This window comes from Schistocerca americana, chromosome 1, assembly GCF_021461395.2.
Source record: "Schistocerca americana isolate TAMUIC-IGC-003095 chromosome 1, iqSchAmer2.1, whole genome shotgun sequence".
NCBI classification, from domain to species: Eukaryota; Metazoa; Arthropoda; class Insecta; order Orthoptera; family Acrididae; genus Schistocerca; species Schistocerca americana.
Window position 1 is genome coordinate 1,086,363,596 of NC_060119.1, and position 13,212 is coordinate 1,086,376,807.

Here is a 13,212-nt window from a genome sequence, read left to right on the forward strand (position 1 = left end):
AAGCCGTGATGGTTCCTTTGAAAGGGCACGGCCGACCTCCTTCCCCACCCTTCCCTAATCCGATGGAATCGATTGCCTCGCTGTTTGGTCCCCTCCCTCAATCCACCAACCATTTACAATGTGCAGCCGACACATTTTTGGCCGGTAAGTCGATATTTTATCTGTCGATATTTCGATGTTCGACAATATTTTCCATTTATCTACGGCCCATAATGATATTTCTTTAAATATCGATACATCGGATTTCCGATACCTTTAAAAATATCAAACAGTCCTACTAGGAACTCGTCAATTCAATCACACAGTCGGTCTGATATTTCGTACGCTCGTATTTTGTTCATCAGGTGGGAGTGCGGAGCTGTCTCGAACGCCTTCCGGACGTCAAGGAGCACGGCATCTACCTGGGCGCCTGTATTTATTGCGTTCTGAGTCTCGTGCATTGGCCTGCCCCACGGCGCCGCTTTTTGCCGCAGGTGTCGCCGGCCGCGCGGGGGTGTGGAGGGGGCCAGATGAGCCGCGATAAGCGCTTCCTCTCGCAGGCGCGTGGCGGCAGCGTGTGCGTCAGTCGGCGCGACGCGGACCGAACGGCCCCCAGTCGTAGTCGCAGTCGGCCGGCAGCCCAGTGTGCGATCGCGCTTGCGGCCGGGCGGACGGTAGGTGCCAGCTGCAGCCGCGCCTCGCCGGGACACGAGACACGCCTTCTGCCTGCAAGCCGCCGCTCTTCCGCAGTCTGCCTGCCGGTGAGTGACAGCCCGCGCGACGCGCCGAACGCATTTTCCCGGTTGAGCAAACGAATGGGCAGATATCACCCAGCACAGCTGTGTCAGGCTGGGCGAGGTGTCAGTGCTATACACTACGAGAAAGTCTGCAACGCTGGGAGGTACTGCATTCCAAACTATTAGTAGTGCGAGAGAGACACGACCGACGCTGATCGGTGGTCACTGCATCTGTGCAGGCATCTCCTTACGTAACTGCTGCCGCCCAGGTGTGAATTTATTTACTCTTCGCAAGTCGCTGCGAAGGCTAGTCCAGATACAGCAGCCTTCGGTTTTGCATGTACACTTATACTCCGCGGGTCACAGTACAGTGCACAGCGGAGGCTACTCCGTACAATATTATCGATTTTCTGTCCTATTCGAGTATTAAGCCAAGAGAAAATCACTGTCTATATTACTGTGCATGCGTCCTAATCGCTCTTATCTTACACTCGTGATCCCTGAGTGAAATATACGATTACGAATGAAACACAACTCCTGTGTAACGTTCTGCAATACTGCCTACTGTAGGATATTACACAAGTTTGTAAGCGTCCGCAAGGTGGGGTGAGGGGCGGGGATAAGAGGGCATTTGTCTCCGCCCCTGTGGAATCTAGAATACAGAGTTTTTACTCATTACGGAATTGTCATACACTTCGAAATGATTTCCTGTAATTCCAGTAAATCTCTCGTTCAGTAGTTGTAGCATTAAGTGGCTGATCGCTATGAGTTTGGCAACTGCCGTATTAATTTAAGTTTTTAGCGTCTTCCCCTTCGTCTTACCCATGCGTAAGCGTCGCGAGTTTTCGATTCTCATGTATAAAATATTTTGCCAAGCACCAGCGGAACAGTCAGTTAACGAAATACACTATGGTTGCAGATTAATGGACGCTGACTCTTCTTCGAATACATGTTCTCCAAATTCAGCCAACGAGGTTACCTTCTTCCAGCGATTCCCATTTTAATTCCTCGAACACTTTTGTTAGACTTTCGATGAGCCTATACCGAGCTGCTACGCTTGTAGCTGCCCGTCTCTGAATTCTATGTCTCTTCCAATGCCTTGATAAGTACCCCAAACAGAGTAGTCTAGAATTGATCACACTATCGTCTTGTATGTAATTCCATTTTCCGTTCCAATATATCTAAGGTTGCCTTTCGCTTCCCGTAACACTGATTTTACACGGTCCTCGCATTTCGTCATGCTAATTATTATTTTCTCTAAATACTTACCCAATGTGATGTGCTCAAGACGTTCACCACTAATCTTGCATTCGGCAACAATCGGGATCTTCCTCTTTGTCACACACAGTCTTACACTTATACACATTTAAAGAGAACTGATATTAACTGCACCTAGTGGAATTTTGTCCAACTCGCTGGTCGTCGAAAGAAACATAAACTGAGCAGAAGGAGCGGGCTGCGATTTCGAACCTACTACGCTAACACACATGTGACTACATTGACGACATCCGAGAACGCAGTATGTCTTTCTTGGCACATTCATTCAATTTTCTACAGCAATTTCTCTCAGTAGTTGAGAACTTTTTTATTTAATGTGTTATTTATTCCTATTCTCCGTTACAGTTTTTTCGTGTTTTATTAACTCTTTCGTTTACACATTTTCTCATCGGCATTTTGTGAACTACGTACTGATTTGTTCCACGTCTAAGTTTTGTGGCTAGCAGGGTCCCACGGAATTTGAAGATTAAATAAATAAATAAAAGCGGAGGCACCGTAAGAACCAAAGCTAGCATACTGCGTGACAGAGCGGCTGCTTTGGCATTGTATGTAAATCACCAGGCGGTGACATCTGTAGTCCTATGAGGACCTACACGGTTTCTCACAGTGTTGTTTCGTCAGCGTAATGACAACGAGAAAACTACAAAAATATTTGTTCACACAAAAGAGTTAGGACAACCCGTCTGTTTAGCCAAGTGCATTATAGAGCCCGGTTCCGAGACACGAAGAGGCTCACTGGCCGTCAGTTAGAATTCGCGTCGCGGTTTAATGACGTGGGCTCGGGTGCCAGACAGCCCGGATATGGTTTTTAGGCGGTTTTCCAGATCCACCTCGTCAAATACTGGGCTGGTTCCCACATCCCGTCCCAGCTGGCAGTAGCTCTAAAACCGGCCGGAGTGGCCGTGCGGTTCTAGGCGCTTCAGTCCGGAACCGCGAGCCTGCTACGGTCGCAGTTTCGAATCCTGCCTCGGGCATGGATGTGTGTGATGTCCTTAGGTTAGTTAGGTTTAATTAGTTTTACGTTCTAGGCGACTGATGACCTCAGAAGTTAAGTCGCATAGTGCTCAGAGCCATTTGAACCATTTAGTAGTTCTAAAATGCCTTTAGGAATGGCGACCCCACCGTAATAATAGCCGACATCCAGGTATGCTTGGTTCTCCGATAACTGAGAGACATAACATACGAGTGTCGACCCTGCACTGACTGGATAAAGGGCACAGGACCGGACAGAAGGGTTACGAGAGTCTTTCTTCCAGCGTACCGTGTGTGAATGAATACTTACAGGGGGGCTGCAGTCATGGACTGTGCGGCTGGTTCCTGCGGAGGTTCGAGTCCTCCCTCGGGCATGGGTGTGTGTGTTTGTCCTTAGGATAATTTAGGTTAAGTAGTGTTAAGCTTAGGGACTGATGACCTTAGAAGTTAAATCCCATAAGATTTCACACACATTTCACCATTTGAACTTACAGGGGTTGCGGTGGGAGGGAGGAGTCAGGCTGGTACACTATGTTGTACCCTCCGCAACATATCGTATTGTGGTTGCGGTGTACACGTGTACATGTAGAATTCCGTACGTCACCTTTTAGCAAAGTCCAGTACCACATTTCATTTATTTACTTATCCTGGCAAGATTTGTGCCAGCAGACTCCATCTTGCATATAAACAGGCCATCTGCATATGTTACAACATGTTTTCGTACCGACACAGATGTTACAGTAATATCCACGTTTAACATGAGATACGACAGTTACAAGTCAAGCAATAGCAATACGTCTAACAAGTAGCGTAGAAGAAATTAAGAATCAGCTTAGTGATAATAGCTTGTGTTCGTAACTGTACTCCATTCTACATCTACATAAGTACTCCACAAGCTGTGTGCGGCGTAGGGTACTTTGTAATCCACTTTTACCTCCACCTTTCCTAGTTCCAGCTGCGAATGATTCACGGGAGGAGCAATTGCAGGTAAGCCTCTGTGTGAGTTCGAATCTCTCTAATTTTACCTTCATGTCTTTTCTCGAGATACGGGAGGAGATGCAGCCGAACGGTATATGTTGGTTGACTCTTCTAGAAACATACACTGCGGGAACTTCAACAGTAACCAAATGCTGATGCAGAATGCTTGAACGCTTCTCTTGCAGCATCTGTCGCTGGAGCTAGTTCAGCGTCTCCGTGGCGACGCTTCCACGCTTACTAAATGAATCTGTAAAGAAACGCGTTGCTCTTCGTCGGGTCTTCTGTATTACCTTTATCAATCCTATTTGCCACGAATCTCACACTTTGTGGGTGGACTACGCTACCTCACTGTCACATCTGTCTTAGCTGCGACTAGTTTTATGTGCCCGTTCCACTTGTAAAACTCTCCGTAAGCATACTCCTAGATATTTTACGGATGTGACTGCATTCAGTGATCGTTCTGCGTTCGTCTAATCTTACAATAATGGTTGTTACTGCCCATTTATTCAGCAACACTTACTATATGCAGTGTGGATATTATTCTGTATAGTAGTACATATACTTTCTCCAACATTTCATGATCGACTTATTATGTGAACCATTGCTGTACGTACATCTTATCTAATCTGTTACTGCTCGCTGCATTGTCTCGAGTGTCCAGTTATCATCGGACTTTTATATCGAAAACGTTGCAACAGCATCACTCACATGTGGCGTCATCGACAAAATCGGCAAGCAGTAGAGTAGATTTCCGCACTTGCTACGTCATAAAAATCCTTAACGAATCAATCAAACTGTATGCGGTACGATAAGAACTGAAAAGTTCTACACTGTCCACTCATATTAATGTGAAAATCCATCAAAAGCCTGAATATGGTCCCGAAGGATAAATATATACTTGTGTTTTTATTTATTTTATTTTACACGTTTAGTGCCGTAGGACCAAATTGAGGAGCAAATCTCCAAGATCATGCAACGTGTCAGTACAGAAATTACAACATAAAATTAATACCATATAAAATAAAATGTTTATGAACCCAAAAAGACAAACCATAAGTTCAAGTAAAGGCAATCAACATTATAACACAGGAATCAACTTAATTTTTCAAGGAACTCCTCGACAGCATACAACGAGTGACCCATGAGAAAACTCTTCAGCTTCGATTTGAAAGCGTATGGTTTACTGCTAAGGTTTTTGTATTCTTGCGGTAACTTACTGAAAATGGATGCAGCAGTGTACTGCACACCTTTCTGCGCAAGAGTCAAGCAAATGTGATCCAAAGGTAGACTGGATTTCTGCCAAGTATTAACTGAGTGAAAGCTGCTAATTCTTGGGAATAAGTGATATTGTTAACAAGAAATGACAGTAAAGAAGGTATACAGGCTGTAAGTTTTAAGTTGACAAACCAGAATAACTCGAAAAATAAGCTTCACACGAAAAAATGTGTAGAATCCAAAGTTGATTATTTTCGAGAGGAACATCTGCTGGTGCTAAAATTAGCCCGCCACTCCAGCCCCCTGGGGGTGGGGCGGGAGGCAACTTTAAAATTTCAAATGGGAACCCCCATTTTTTATTGCAGAATCAGATTCTACATAAAAAACTACGTACATTTTGTCTTAAACATTTGTTTTGATTCTTGGCAGTTGGCGCTGCAATTCAAGAAAATCCATGTTCTCATTTTTGCGTGGAAAATGGTTATGTTCGCTGAACGGTAGTTGAGAAGACATTGTTGGTAGCCCTTTGGTTCATCTGGGCGGTCAGTTGCTCAACAGCACGTCTATTGTCCCGTGCATATCTTCGCAGCCATAGTTCACCCTTGTTCGCCCGTGGTGCTCCAAAGTTGCCTCAGCGCCTGTTTTGGATAGCGCTCTTTTTCCTTGAATGGTGTATTTTAACAATGGTGCCACCCGAACAGTTTACAAACTTAGCCGTTTATCGGAAATGCTTCTCCCTTGGCCCGAAAGACAATGATTACGCCCTCTTGGAAATCAGAAAAATCACTCCGTTTCCGCACAACGAGTGCACTATTTGCCGCGTCCCCCCCCCAACCCACTTTATATACCCTCCAGTGCTAGTGCTGCCACCTGCCGTCTGCGAGTGGTAATTGCACGTTGACACCGAACATAGGCAGTGGTTACATTAACGTGATTGGACCTTGTATATGACTGCAATGATTCAATGATACAGCGTCATAGTTACACGTGGTCAGTGACAATGTAGTACTGAGACGCATGGTGTGAAACGAAGAAATTAGGGAACATTTCAAAATAACAGTGCGACATAAAATTAATAAAAAGGAAGTGAGTTCTACGTTTTATGTTAAACGAGCAGGTCAACATGAAATAACTACCTGCATAAAAACACAATCTTGATCATCACAGATGATTTTTTCTGTTTTTTTTTTTCTTTTCGTAAACAGTGGAACCTGGACAGAAGGACATACAGTTCATCTGGATTACTAACATTTCTACTAAGAAAGAGGTTCATCTCAATCTTCTTAAATATCAAGGAATCCGATGTGGTCTTTCACAGTGATTTAAATTAGACCGACAGAGCAGAGGAAAATTATAATCGGAATGAGTGGATTTCGTATCCCTATCCAGTTGTCCTGTTTAAGACTCTCTTTTATTCCCTAAGTCACTTCGGACAGAGTTCCCTTGACAAGTCAGCCACCAACTACTCTCCTCACGTTCTCCAAACTACGAGTAGCTTATAGGCCTGATAACCCTGATGTCGACAAGACACGATATTTGTACGCGAGCGTCTCAGTGATCAGATCGCTGTACGCCGGCCGCTGTGGCCGAGCGCTTCTAGGGGCTTCAGTCCGGAACCACGCGGCTACTACGGTCGCAGGTTCAAATCCTGCCTCGGGCATGTATGTGTGTGATGTCCTTAGGTTAGTTAGGTTTAAGTAGTTCTAAGTTCTAGGGGACTGATGACGTTAGATGTTAAGTCCCATAGTGCTTGTAACCATTTTTTGAGATCGCTGTACACCCCGTAAATAAGCATCTTGCACATGGACAGCTGGAACATACGGGTAATGACGTCTATTAAACGCCTAAGAGGTATTCCAATGAGCGTCTTCTCGATCACGGCAAGCACACACGAAAATCATTTCTCGTGTCGTAGCAAGCATAGTTTTTTCTTTCTCTCTTGCGCGATCTATTTCGATAACGTGTCTGTGGCTATCGACGTTTTCTAAGTAACTTCAGTCAGGCATTGGACACCTATCAGAAAAAAAAGTCGCTTATGATAAACACACTGCTTCATTCAGCACACAAAGATTCCTTAATCAAAACATGGGATGCAGGAACTGACGGTGTTCCATAAATATTTTATCGTTTCAACTTCTGGTAGTTGTACTGATTGTTACGTGTGGAGGAGAGAAACCGGTGCTGAGAGAAGAAAGACGTTGAAATTCAGGAAAACTGCTGGTGAATCCTGTGTATTCCTTGGGCAGATGGAGGGAATATTTTGAAGAGTTGCTCAATGTAAGTGAAAATGCGATCAGTAATGTTTCACATTTCGAGGTACAATGGGATAGGAATGATGATGGAAATAGGATCACATTTGAGGAAGTGGAGAAAATGGTCAATAGATTGCAGTGCAATAAAGCAGCTGGGGTGGATGAAATTAAGTCGGAACTCTCAAATACAGTGGAATGTCAGGTCTTAAACGGCTACACAGGATAATTGAAATGGCCTGGGAGTCGGGACAGGTTCCATCAGACTGGACAAAAGCAGTAATCACACCAATCTTTAAACATGGAAACAGAAAATATTGTAACAACTACAGAGGTATCTCTTTAATCAGCGTTGAGGGTAAAATCTTCTCAGGTATTGTTGAAAGGAAGGTGCGAGTATTAGTTGAGGACCAATTGGATGAAAATCAGTGTGGGTTTAGGCCTCTTAGAGGTTGTCAGGACCAGATCTTTAGCTTACGGCAAATAATGGAAAAGTGTTATGAGTGGAACAGGGAATTGTATCTATGCTTTATAGATCTAGAAAAGTCATATGACCGGGTTCCTAGGAGGAAGTTATTGTCAGTTCTACGACATTATGGAATAGGAGGCAAACTTTTGCAAGCAATTAAAGGTCTTTACATGGATAGTCAGGCAGCAGTTAGAGTTGACGGTAACTTGAGTTCATGGTTCAGAGTAGTTTCAGGGGTAAGACAAGGCTGCAACCTGTCTCCACTGTTGTTCATATTATTTGTGGATCATATGTTGAAAACAATAAACTGGCTGGGCGAGATTAAGATATGTGAACACAAAATAAGCAGTCTTGCATATGCGGATGACTTAGTTGTGATGGCAGATTCGATTGAAAGTTTGCAAAGTAATATTTCAGAGCTAGATCAGAAATGTAAGGACTACGGTATGAAGATTAGCATCTCCAAAACGGAAATAATGTCAGTGGGAAAGAGATGTAAACGGATTGAGTGCCAAATAGGAGGAACAAAGTTAGAATAGGTGGACGGTTTCAAGTATTTAGGATGCATATTCTCACAGGATGGCAACATAGTGAAAGAACTGGAAGCGATGTGTAGCAAAGCTAATGCAGTGAGCGCTCAGCTACGATCTACTCTCTTCTGCAAGAAGGAAGTCAGTACCAAGACTAAGTTATCTGTGCACCGTTCAATCTTTCGACCAACTTTGTTGTATGGGAGCGAAAGCTGGGTGGATTCAGGTTACCTTATCAACAAGGTTGAGGTTACGGATATGAAAGTAGCTAGGATGATTGCAGGTACTAGTAGATGGGAACAATGGCAGGAGGGTGTCCACAATGAGGAAATCAAAGAAAAACTGGGAATGATCTCTATAGATGTAGCAGTCAGGGCGAACAGGCTTAGATGGTGGGGTCATGTTACACGCATGGGAGAAGCAAGGTTACCCAAGAGACTCATATGTTCAGCAGTAGAGGGTAGGAGGAGTCGGGGCAGACCAAGGATAAGGTACCTGGATTCGGTTAAGAATGATTTTGAAGTAATAGGCTTAACATCAGAAGAGGCACCAATGTTAGCACTGAATAGGGGATCATGGAGGAATTTTATAAGGGGGACTATGCTCCAGACTGAACGCTGAAAGGCGTAACCAGTCTTAAATGATGATGATGATGATGATTATGATGGGTAGAGATTCAAACACGTGCTCCAATAGCCGTGCTTGTTAAAGCGTTCCTTTCAAGACTGGGAGGTGAGCCGGCTCCACATCGAATTCGACTGGCAGATTAATGACGAGGGTCAGAGTGCTTGGCAGCTTGAATGTGGTTTTCAGGCGGTTTTCCCCATCCCAGTAGAAGAATACCGAGCTGGTACCAAAATCCCGCCTCAGTTGCATGATTCGTAAACATTTAGAAATCTTTTCCTTATTTTCACATGTGTAACACTACACCCAGACGGTTGGGGTGCACATGTCCCCTCCATCGGGTAACGACTTCGCGACAGGAAGTGCATCAGGTAACCTATAAACCAAACATGCCAAATCCGTTAACAACCATACCGATCCAACACCGATCCAGGATAAAAGCACAAGAAAAAGAAGCAGAACGATCGGGATTCAGATCACCATTCGGTCATCCGAACAGCCTTCCCACTTCAGACAAATGTAAGGATGTTTCTTCTATATTATCACAGCTGATATCTATTCCAATTCCATATTCGTTCAGCTGAACTACTAATGCACTTGATTCCAATCGGACATTACGTCCAACATTTCTTCCCCGTGTTCTGATAGAATTTACACAGATCAAAATCGTCCAAGGAAAGAACTATTTTTCTCTTAAATAAAATCTAGGAGGTGTATGGTATACGTAACAATAATCAACCATTTCATTACATAGCGTAACTTCGTACAAATATTCAACCATTGAAGAGAATAAATAAGGGGCATAGAATTGTAAAGTAACAGACAGAATTGAGACTTCCATAAAAACTTATCACTCTCAGTTGTCAGTACCTTTTTTGCATCAGTAAGCGTTGGACCTCGTTTTGAGTTACGTACAGCTCTGCAACTCCTTTTCATTCACGAAGTATGATACAAGATATCATCTTGAGGAATGTTCTGCGAGTTTATAGCTGATCCAGACACTGGATGTTGTCCGCAGTCTCCGAAAGGTTTCTTTGAAGGCTTTCCAAGAGCTGCTCTGTGCGGATTAGATCTGGAGAGTGAGCGGCCCCCTGTAGCACCTGAATATTGCGTCTTTCCAACCTTTCAGACACAAGTCCGACAACATGTGGTCTGGCATCGTACATGTAAAGGAATTCAGGCTCATATTCTTCAGCGATCGGAAGTACCAAAGGTTGTAAAATGTTTCGAATATAAAGATCTGCTCGCTGTGTTTCCCTTACAAAAACGAGGTCCGTTTTGCTATTAGTCATCATTCCTCTCCAGACAATGCTCCTTGAAATTTGTTGATCTCCTGTAAGTTTCCATGCCTTTCTGCGTCACGTGGTCGCCGCCGTACGAGAACTCTTCTTGAAACTGGGTGACAACTGAAGCGTGATTCGACTGTAAACACGCCTTGTCTCCATGATCCACTGCCCAATTCTGATGTTGTAGGCACCTCAAAATACGACGTGCATGATTTCCATAACGCACACCTGAAAACTTTACAGGTCGACTGGCATTAAAGCCTATTTCATGCAACCTAGTTCTGATAGTTTTGGCTGAAACAATTGCGTTACTTACATGTTGTAAGGCACTTCTTAACATTCTGCATATGCACGTTACTAGATATGTAAGTGACTTATTTAGCCCCTGTAGGATCCGATGCCATGTTTTGTAATTGGTTCAAATGGCTCTGAGCACTATGGGACTTAACTTCTGAGGTCATCAGTCCCCTAGAACTTAGAACTACTTAAACCTAACTAACCTAAGGACATCACACACATCCATGCCCGAGGCAGGATTCGAACCTGCGACCGTAGCGGTCACGCGGTTCCAGACTGAAGTGCCTAGAACCGCACGGCCGCACCGACCGGCTTTTGTAATTAATGTCATTTACGATATACAAATTTGTGAAGTGGCACACTACACGTTATTGGGTCCAATGGCAAATGTGTGATATTTTAAGAAGTCTTAGACAAAGCCCTGCAGTAGAGATCGATTACTTTTTAAATAATGTATTTTAAATGGTGATTAACAGGATGACACGCACATGTTCTAGACAGAGTCAGCGACTCCCACATTAGATACAGATAATGTGATTCTACGTAAAATACTTTCTGAAGAAAACAGCTTTAAAACTGTCGAAACTATGTTCAGGGTTTATTAGTGGTAAGCTCCAAAAGGACCAAACCACTGAGGTCATCGGTCCTTAGACTTACACACTACTTAATCTAACTTAAACTAACTTATGCTAAGGTGCTAAGGACACACACATACCCACGCCCGAGGGAGCAATCGAACCTCCGACGGGGGAGGCCGCGCGAACCGTGGCTAAGCGCCCTAGACCGCGCGGCTACCCCGCGCAGCTTCAAGGTTTAATAAACCTTTATTTTGAAGCTGGTTTGCTGTTATTTCCAATTCATTAAAGCTCTTGAACTTTCTAAAATAGCGTAACAAATTGCATGCCCAAAATTAAATTCATTTGGGGCACAATTATGGATAACACATATTTTTCAGAAGTAGGATATTAGACTGAAGCTCTTCAGTATAAAGCTTTTTATTTCATGGCACCTTAGCTGATTATTCAATTTGAAAAAATGAAGTAGAGTGGTCCCTAAATGCATTTCTTTTTGTGTACCGGGATTGTTGCCACTCTCCTCCGCAGGGGAGATCGTTAGCGCTTGTTTATGCAATCAATTGTAAGGTATTTGGTTCGAAACCTGACGATGAAAGAAATTTATACCACCGGTATTTGACCGACAAGAGGAGAAGTGGTAACTTGCACTTCCTCATCATCAGACTTTGCGCCAATGTTCTCCATTATATTCGAAACCACACAGTCTCTTTGTAGTTAGGGGAAGTGAAAATGTTGATGGTCCTCAATTCCACTCCCTCGTCACAGTCACTTACACTGCGAAATGAGATCGTCTTCTTTTATGTGAGTCTGCTTGCAATTGTACACTGAAGTTTCATAAGTCATGGGATAGCGATATACACATACACCGGTGGCCGTGTTATCGTTTACACGAAATATAAAAGGGCAGTCCGTTGGCGGAGCTGCCATTTGTACTTAGGTGACTCATGTGAAAAGGTTTACGACTTGTTTATGGCCGCACGACGGAAATTAACATATTTTGAACCGCGGGATGGTAGTTGGAGCTACACGCATGGGGGAAATCGTTAGGGAATTCAATATTCCGAGATCCACAGCGCAGATAATGTGCTGAGAATACCAAATTTCAGGCAGTACCTCTCATCACGGACATCGCAGTGACCAACGGCCTCCACTTGACGACAGGCAGCAGCAGTGTTTGAGAAGAGTTGTCCGCGCTAACAGAGAAACAACGTTGAGTGAAATAACCGCATAAATCAATGTAGAGCGTACGACGAATGTATTCGTTAGGACAGTGCAGCGAAATACTGCGTTAAGGGTTGGGCTGATTTGGGGGGAAGAGACCAAACAGCGCCGGCTGATGTGGCCGAGCGGTTCTAGGCGCTACAGTCTGGAACCGCGCAACCGCTACGGTCGCAGATTCGAATCCTGCCTCGGGCATGGATGTGTGTGATGTCCTTAGGTTAGTTAGGTTTAAGTAGTTCTAAGTTCTAGGGGACTGATGACCTCAGATGTTAAGTCCCATAGTGCTCAGAGCCATTTGAACCATTTGAACCAAGACCAAACAGCGAGGTCATCGGTCTCATTGAATTATGGAAGGAGGGGGAAGTCGGCCGTGCCCTGTCAAAGGAACCATACCGGCATTTGCCTGAAGTGGTTTACAGAAATCACGGAAAATCTAAATCAGGATGGTCAGACGCGGGATTGAACCGTCGTCCTCCCGAATGCGAATCCAGTGTGCTAACCACTGCGTCACCTCGCTCGGTAACGGCGTTAAGGGGCTATGGCAGCTGACGACCAACGCTAATGCCTTTGCCAATAGCGCGACATTGCTTGCAGCGGCCTCTCCTGGGCTCGTGACCATATCAGCTGGATCCTAGACGAAAACAGTGGCCTGGTCAGATGACTCCCGATTTCAGTTGCTAACAGTTGGTAGGGTTAGAATGTGGAGCAAATCCCACAAAGCCATGGACCCAAGTTGTCAACACGGCACTGTACAAACCGGTGGTGGCTGCATTATAGAGCGGGCTGTGTTCACATGGAATGG

At 44.4% G+C, this 13,212-nt stretch overlaps 1 protein-coding gene across 1 annotated transcript in view; it reads left to right on the top strand.

Annotated features, from left to right (window-relative positions):
• The first annotated feature begins 594 nt into the window (after positions 1 to 594).
• Positions 595 to 13,212, top strand: part of LOC124617810 (solute carrier organic anion transporter family member 74D) — a 158,123-nt gene continuing 145,505 nt past the window's right edge. Inside the window, exon 1 of the mRNA XM_047145295.1 lies at positions 595 to 740. The gene's annotated coding sequence lies outside the window, so the exon portion shown is untranslated. The remainder of the gene's footprint in view (positions 741 to 13,212) is intronic.